The sequence below is a fragment of the Bos taurus genome, chromosome 4 (assembly GCF_002263795.3).
Source record: "Bos taurus isolate L1 Dominette 01449 registration number 42190680 breed Hereford chromosome 4, ARS-UCD2.0, whole genome shotgun sequence".
NCBI lineage: Eukaryota > Metazoa > Chordata > Mammalia > Artiodactyla > Bovidae > Bos > Bos taurus.
The window spans coordinates 103816700-103823396 of NC_037331.1; positions in this window are offsets into that span (position 1 = coordinate 103816700).

A 6697-nucleotide genomic window follows, 5' to 3' on the forward strand; every position below is an offset into this window, starting at 1 on the left:
CTAAAGAGCCTCTTGATTAAAGTGAAAAAGGACAGTGAAAAAGTTGGCTTAAAGCTCAACATTCAGAAAACTAAGACCATGGCATCTGGCCCCATCACTTCATGGCAAATAGATGGGAAAACAGTGGAAACAGTGTCAGACTTTATTTTTCTGGGCTCCAAAATCACTGCAGATGGTTATTGCAGCCATGAAATTAAAAGACGCTAACTCCTTGGAAGGAAAGTTATGACCAACCTAGATAGCATATTCAAAAGCAGAGACATGACTTTGCCAACAAAGGTCTGTCTAGTCAAGGCTATGGTTTTTCCAGTGGTCATGTACGGATGTGAGAGTTGGACTATAAAGAAAGCTGAGCACCGAAGAATTGATGCTTTTGAACTGTGGTGTTGGAGAAGACTCCTGAGAGTCCCTTGGACTACAAGGAGATCCAACCAGTCTATCCTAAAGGAAATCAGTCCTGAGTTCATTTGAAGGACTGATGTTGAAGCTGAAACTCCAGTACTTTGGCCACCTGATGTGAAGAGCTGACTCATTGGAAAAGACCCTGATGCTGGGAAAGATTGAAGGCAGGAGGAGAAGGGGACGACAGAGGATGAAATGGCTGGATGGCATCACCGACTCAATGGACATGAGTTTGAGTGAACTCTGGGAGTTGGTGATGGACAGGGAGGCCTGGCGTGCTGTGGTTCATGGGGTTGCAAAGAGTCAGACACAAGTGAGTGACTGAACTGAACTATATATGAGCTTCCCTGTTGGCTCAATGGTAAAGAATCCACCTGCAATGCAGGAGACACAGGAGATGGGAGTTCAATCCCTGGGTGGGGAACATCCCCTGGAGAAGGAAATGGCACCCATTCCAGTACTTTTGCCTGGGAAACCCCATGGATAGTGGAGCGTGCTGTGCTACAGTTAATTGGATCTCAAGTGTCAGACATGATTCAGCCACAAAACATATATGAAGTAGATAGTAAGGAGCTACGGTATAGCCCAGGGAACTCTACTCAGTACTCTATAATGACCTATGTGGGAATGAGTGGACACACGTATAACTGATTCACTTTGCTGTACACCTGCAACTGACACAACAGTGTCGATCAACTATCCACTCAGTCCTGTTCGACTCTGCAACCCCATGGACGCCTCTGTCCATGGGATTTCCCAGGAGAGAATACCGGAGTGGGTTGCCATTCCCTTCTACTCAAATTAAAAAAAAAAAAGATGGGTTAAAGTTGTTTAATGGGGTAAAAAATGTTCACCATTAGGGTAAATAAAAGGTTAAAAAGAAAGTATATTCTAATACACAAAAAAAGGAGATACGCACAGGAAGAAAACTACCAATGGTATTAGAAAGATATAAACTGAAGAGCTATTTCTTCATATATTAGTGCATTATTACTGATGACACATTGCTACAAACTTAGTGGTTTAAAACACATTTATTATCTCATAGTTTCTGTGAAGTGCGGTCACAGCTTAGGTGGATTCTCTGCTTGGTCTCAAGGGGCTGAAAGCAAGGTGTCAGGTCTCTTGCAGGTCCCAGGTGCTTCTTCCCCACTGGTTGTTGGCGGAATTCATTCTCTCTGGTTGTAGGACTGAGGTCTTTGTTCTCCTGCCAGTTTAAGATTTTTTTTGGATGTGGACCATTTTTAAAGTCTTTATTGAATGTTACAATACTGCTTCTATTTTATGAGTTTTTGGCCAGGAGGCATGTGGGATCTTAGTTCCCCCACCAGAGATTGGACTCACACCCTCTGCATTGGAAGCTCAGCATCTTAACCACTGGACCACCAATGAAGTCCCCCTCAACACATCATGTTTGACATGGGTGTTTGCTTTCAGCCAAGCCAGCTGGAGCCCAGCTCTCCACTTTCTCTTTGGTAACCAGCCGGTGAACAGGAACCACGTAAATGAGCACCCTCCCTTCATTTTGGTTCCCATCTTTGCCTCTCTTTCTTCGCAGCTGTGTTGGTACCAGTATTTGTAATGCACCGTCTCAAGCTGCAGTGCGTAGACTTCTATGTCTCTGTTCGAATGACCTCCAAAGTGCCTAAGACTGTAGGATATGACAGCAGTGTTTAAAGAACTTTGACTATCACTGCTATTAAGAAACAGTTTACATTTCTAGCTGGTAAAACATGACCTTATCACATGAGATGCACTGATATAAATATACCATTCATCTGCTTAAATGTTGCTTGTGGCCCATGAATTGTTCCCCTAACCCATGAATCCATCACCTGCAGTGAATAGCACTGCTCTGCAAGGGAAGTCCCAAGTCTCTGCCACTCCTTAGTTTATACAGTATGATGAGCAAGCCAGCCACTTCAACACACTGAGTCTCAGACACTTGAACTAGACTATAAGTTAGAGGGTAAGAGTTGTGTTTTGGCCATCTTTGAAGTCCACAGGATTTAAACAAAGCATATCCTCTATAAGAAACTAAATTTCTTATATTTCCATCTCCTGGTGTTATTTCATAGCTAGAAATAACAACAAAAAATCATTCCCCCTAAACTTTGAGGCTTCAGGACTCCACAGTGCAAAAGAAAACAGATGTTCAAGTCAGAAAGGCTGCCTGAAGAGATAGTGGTGAGGAAGAATGCAAATCTGCTATTCAAGACACTCAGAAAACTTGAGCTACATCCAGACAGGAAGCTAATGGTGGCAGATCTGTGTAAAGACCCAGAGGTGGAGTCCAAAACCATTAAGGATTCCTTCCTGAAACCAGTGTTCTCATTTGCAAAATTAGACAAATAACTGGCCTTAACTGCATTACAGACTTATGAGGATCCATTAAGAAAAAAATTTTAGGGGCTTCCCTGGTGGCTCAATGGTAAAGAATCTGCCTCCTAATGCAGGAGACAATCCCTGTCAATGCGGGTTCAATCCCTGATCTGGGAAGATCTCACGTGCTGTGGAGCCCGTGTGCCACAACTATTGAGCCTGTGCTCTAGAGCCTGGGAACCAAAACTGCAGAAGCCCACATGCCCTAGGGCCTGCTCTACAACAAGAAGCCACCCCAATGAGAAGCCCAAGGCCACAACTAGAGAGGAGCCCCTATTTGCCGAAACTAAAGAAAAAAAAGCCTACACAGCAAGTAAGAAGACAGAAAGTGAAGTCGCTCAGTCGTGTCCAACTCTTTGAGACCCAAGGAGTGTCTGTCCATGGAATTTTCCAGGCTAGAATACTGGAGTGGGTTGCCATTTCCTTCTCCAGGGGATCTTTCTGACCCAGGGATAGAACTCAGGTCTCCCACACTGCAGTCAGACTCTTTACCATCTGAGCCACCAGGGAAACCCCTACAGCAGGTCCAAGCACAGTCAAAAAATAAATCACTTAAATCATAAAAGAAAGCTTTTCATAAAGCATCATTCAAGTTCTCCTTTTGAAGACAGTGTTATGGCCAGGTGATATGGACTTCAAATTATGCCCCAGGTGGCCCAATAACATGCAAGTGGCTTTAGCAGAGTGGTAGTTGAGGTCCCTGTAGGACAGGATTCTCGGGGTAGAGTGACTTTAGGGGAGAGGGCTAAGCTCTAGTTGGGCTAAGAAGAGGACCAGAAGGATGTGTCACATCTTACTCAAAGTACTAAGGAAGATCATCTTGATATTATCAGGGCAACCAATATTATCCCTATAAATGTTACATACACTTGTATTCACATACTTTTCTAAAAGGAAAGACAGTTTTAGCTAAGATGGGCATATCCTGCAGGCCACAGAGGGTGTCATGTCTGCCTTTGCCGGCCTCATGGCTTTGGCACATGTCTGGCAGAAGGGAGGTCCCTTTCTCCCCTTCAGATTTTAGCTCAGATGAGCTTTCCCTGGCCAGAGACGAGCCAGGCCTCCCACTGAAAGCTCACTTTACACCTTTATAGTACTTTTCGTAAGTATAAGAAACTATAAGAAACAGTCCCACAAATAATCTAAGTTCCATGAAGAAAAGCACTGCAAGCACATTGGCAAAAAAACACAGAACAGGCTTGCGAATCTCAATGAATCTGATTCATGCAAAACCTGATTTGGGGTGGAGGGGCTGTCTTCTTCAGTCACTTGGGGACCCCAGAATTCCTCCAAACCATACCATCCTGTAACAGTCAATTTAGCACGTGGCTTCCACCATCTCCACAGCAGGGGGGATGGAGGCTTGCAGCACGTGGTCCAAGTGAGTCACATGACACCGACTTAACTGCAAAGAAGTCTGGAAATGATTTATTATTATATTTTCTTGGCTGCACCGCATGCCATGTGGGATTTTAATCCCCCAACCAGGGATCGAAACTCGCTTTGGAAGTGCAGGGTCTTAACCACTGGGCTGTCAGGGGTGTCCCAAAGTTTGCAAATAGAGATCACAAGGATTATTTGGATGGCACTGCTCCTGCCACTTCGGTGCTCATAGCACCTCAGTGCTAGCTCAGTGCTGGCAAGGACTCAGATACCTGTAAAACAAAGTTACCTTCATCTTATTAAAATGTTATCAATACAACTTTAACACAGAAGGCAAGGGCAGGGGAAGAAAGTGTGTTAAGTAACCTGCATGCATAGAAGTAAAAACACAACCAGCCCTTTATAAGAGGGCAAATATATCCTCAGTCTTCCTTTAAACACATCTTTTTCTTAGAAATTCATCACTTTCATTTTAGATTACAATCACTGCTGGCAAAGACAGAGCGGGTACAAGCTTTCTGTAAGTCAGTTTCTAAGTATTTGTTGAGGGGAACAAGTTTTCAATTAAAAAGAAAGTAAAGCGTATCACCTGAGCCTAAAAACACTTGTTTGTTCAGGTACTGCAGGGTGTATCTCTTCTATGCACTGGTAAGGGAGTTGTAGGTGGCACAGTAGGAAAGAAACTTCCTACCAATGCAGGAGATGCAAGACAGGTGGGTTCCACCCCTGGGTCGGGAAGAACCCCTGGAGGAGGCAATGGCAACCCACTCCAGTGTTCTTGCCTGGAGAATCCCATAGACGGAGGAGCCCAGCAGGCTACAGTCCATGAGGTCACAGAGTCGGCCACGACTGAGCACAACCTTCTGTCATGAAGACCTGGTTAGTTCTGGTGAAGTAAGATCTTAGCAATGGATCTCTTCCTGTCATCTGATACAAGAATAACCACTGGGTTGCTAAATTTTAAAGATTCTTTTCCCATTTTGAGGTTAAATCCCTTTCCTACAGGAGCCTATACAACCCTCAGAAAAGGTGTTTGAGGATTACTTAAAAACTTAGCATCTAGCTACCCAATTTGCAACAATTTAACTAAAGGGCTTCTGACAAAGTACAGAACTTCCCTGGTGGTCCAGTGGTTACCACTCTGCACTGCATATTCCCACCGCAGCTGGGACGCGTCTTATCCCTGGTTGGAGAACTAAGATCCCACAAGTGCTGCCTGGCATGGCCAAAAGAAAACACTCACTATAGTTGGTGAGGGAGAGATAGGGAAGCCTGGTATGCTGCAGTCCATGGGGTTGCAAAGGGTCAGATACAAGTTAGCGACTGAACAACAAAAGTCAGTACAAAATCTCATTATTCTAAAAGATACCATGTTTTCATTAGTAATATTTATCAAAGAGTAGGCAAAAAACAGGTTTGTAACAATTTATTTCCTACTAATATCTATATCAATTTTAAAAGATCAAATTTATTATGTTTGACTGACTGAACCACCACTTCCTTGGAATATTATCCATCACCTTAGAAAATCGGAGAATGAGGAAAACCATGGGCTGGATCTTAAACGTTTCACCTGGAGATGACATCGTGTCCCTTCCGCTTGCACTTCCCCAGCCCACGAAAGTTAGATGCTCTTTGCAACCGTAGCACGCACCCAGAAAGCAGACTCGATTCCAAGAGCACAACCGAGGCCGCCCACAATACCTTTGTCGATGGCATCCCTCTTCCCTCCCCCACACCTCCAGCCATGTTCCCCCAACCTTTTAACAAGCACACAGAAGTTCTCTCTCGGTGCAGGCAGGGACAGGGCAGCAACACGAATGAAGGGCTGGCTTATACACAAATTTCCACCATCTTTTCCACAAAGACACAAGGAAAAGCTGCTTCAGACATCAACCCACCTGAACTCCAGCTATTACCACCACCTGGGTCATGCCCAAGCCATTCTCCCCAAATGGACCAACACGCCAACAAGGCAGCTACTGATAAGCCTCTTCCTACTTTTTGGCACCAGAAACCGGAGGTTTAAGTCTCCCTCTCCCCTCCCAGAAACCCCACCACTTCCACCTCACCTCCGAGCCCCTCTAGCATCCCTCTGGGAGTATGTGTGGTCCCCAGCAAGGTCTCATCAGTATGAACTCTGAGTACTCTGGGAAGGGAACAGCTTCAGCTGAAGATCCACCAGAAGGGAGTTTACAGAAACAGACTCCTCAGTGGATCTCCAGCTATGATCAGGACTATAGTTAAGTTGCCATCACACAATTCCTAGACGGGGAAACATTTTCAAATCCCATGGATTATTAATATAGGCAATACAATTATTTACTCTTAATTATAGATATTGAACTATTTTACAAAATAAGCACTGTAAAAGGTTACTTAAGGTCTTCCATGGGAGTGGTGGAAGGGTTTTTATTAATAAAAAAAATTCATATAGGGAATTCCCTGGCAGTCCCATGGTTAGGACTACACACTTTCACTGCTGAAGGTCCAGGTTCAATCCTTGGTTAAGGAACTAGGATCCCGAGAG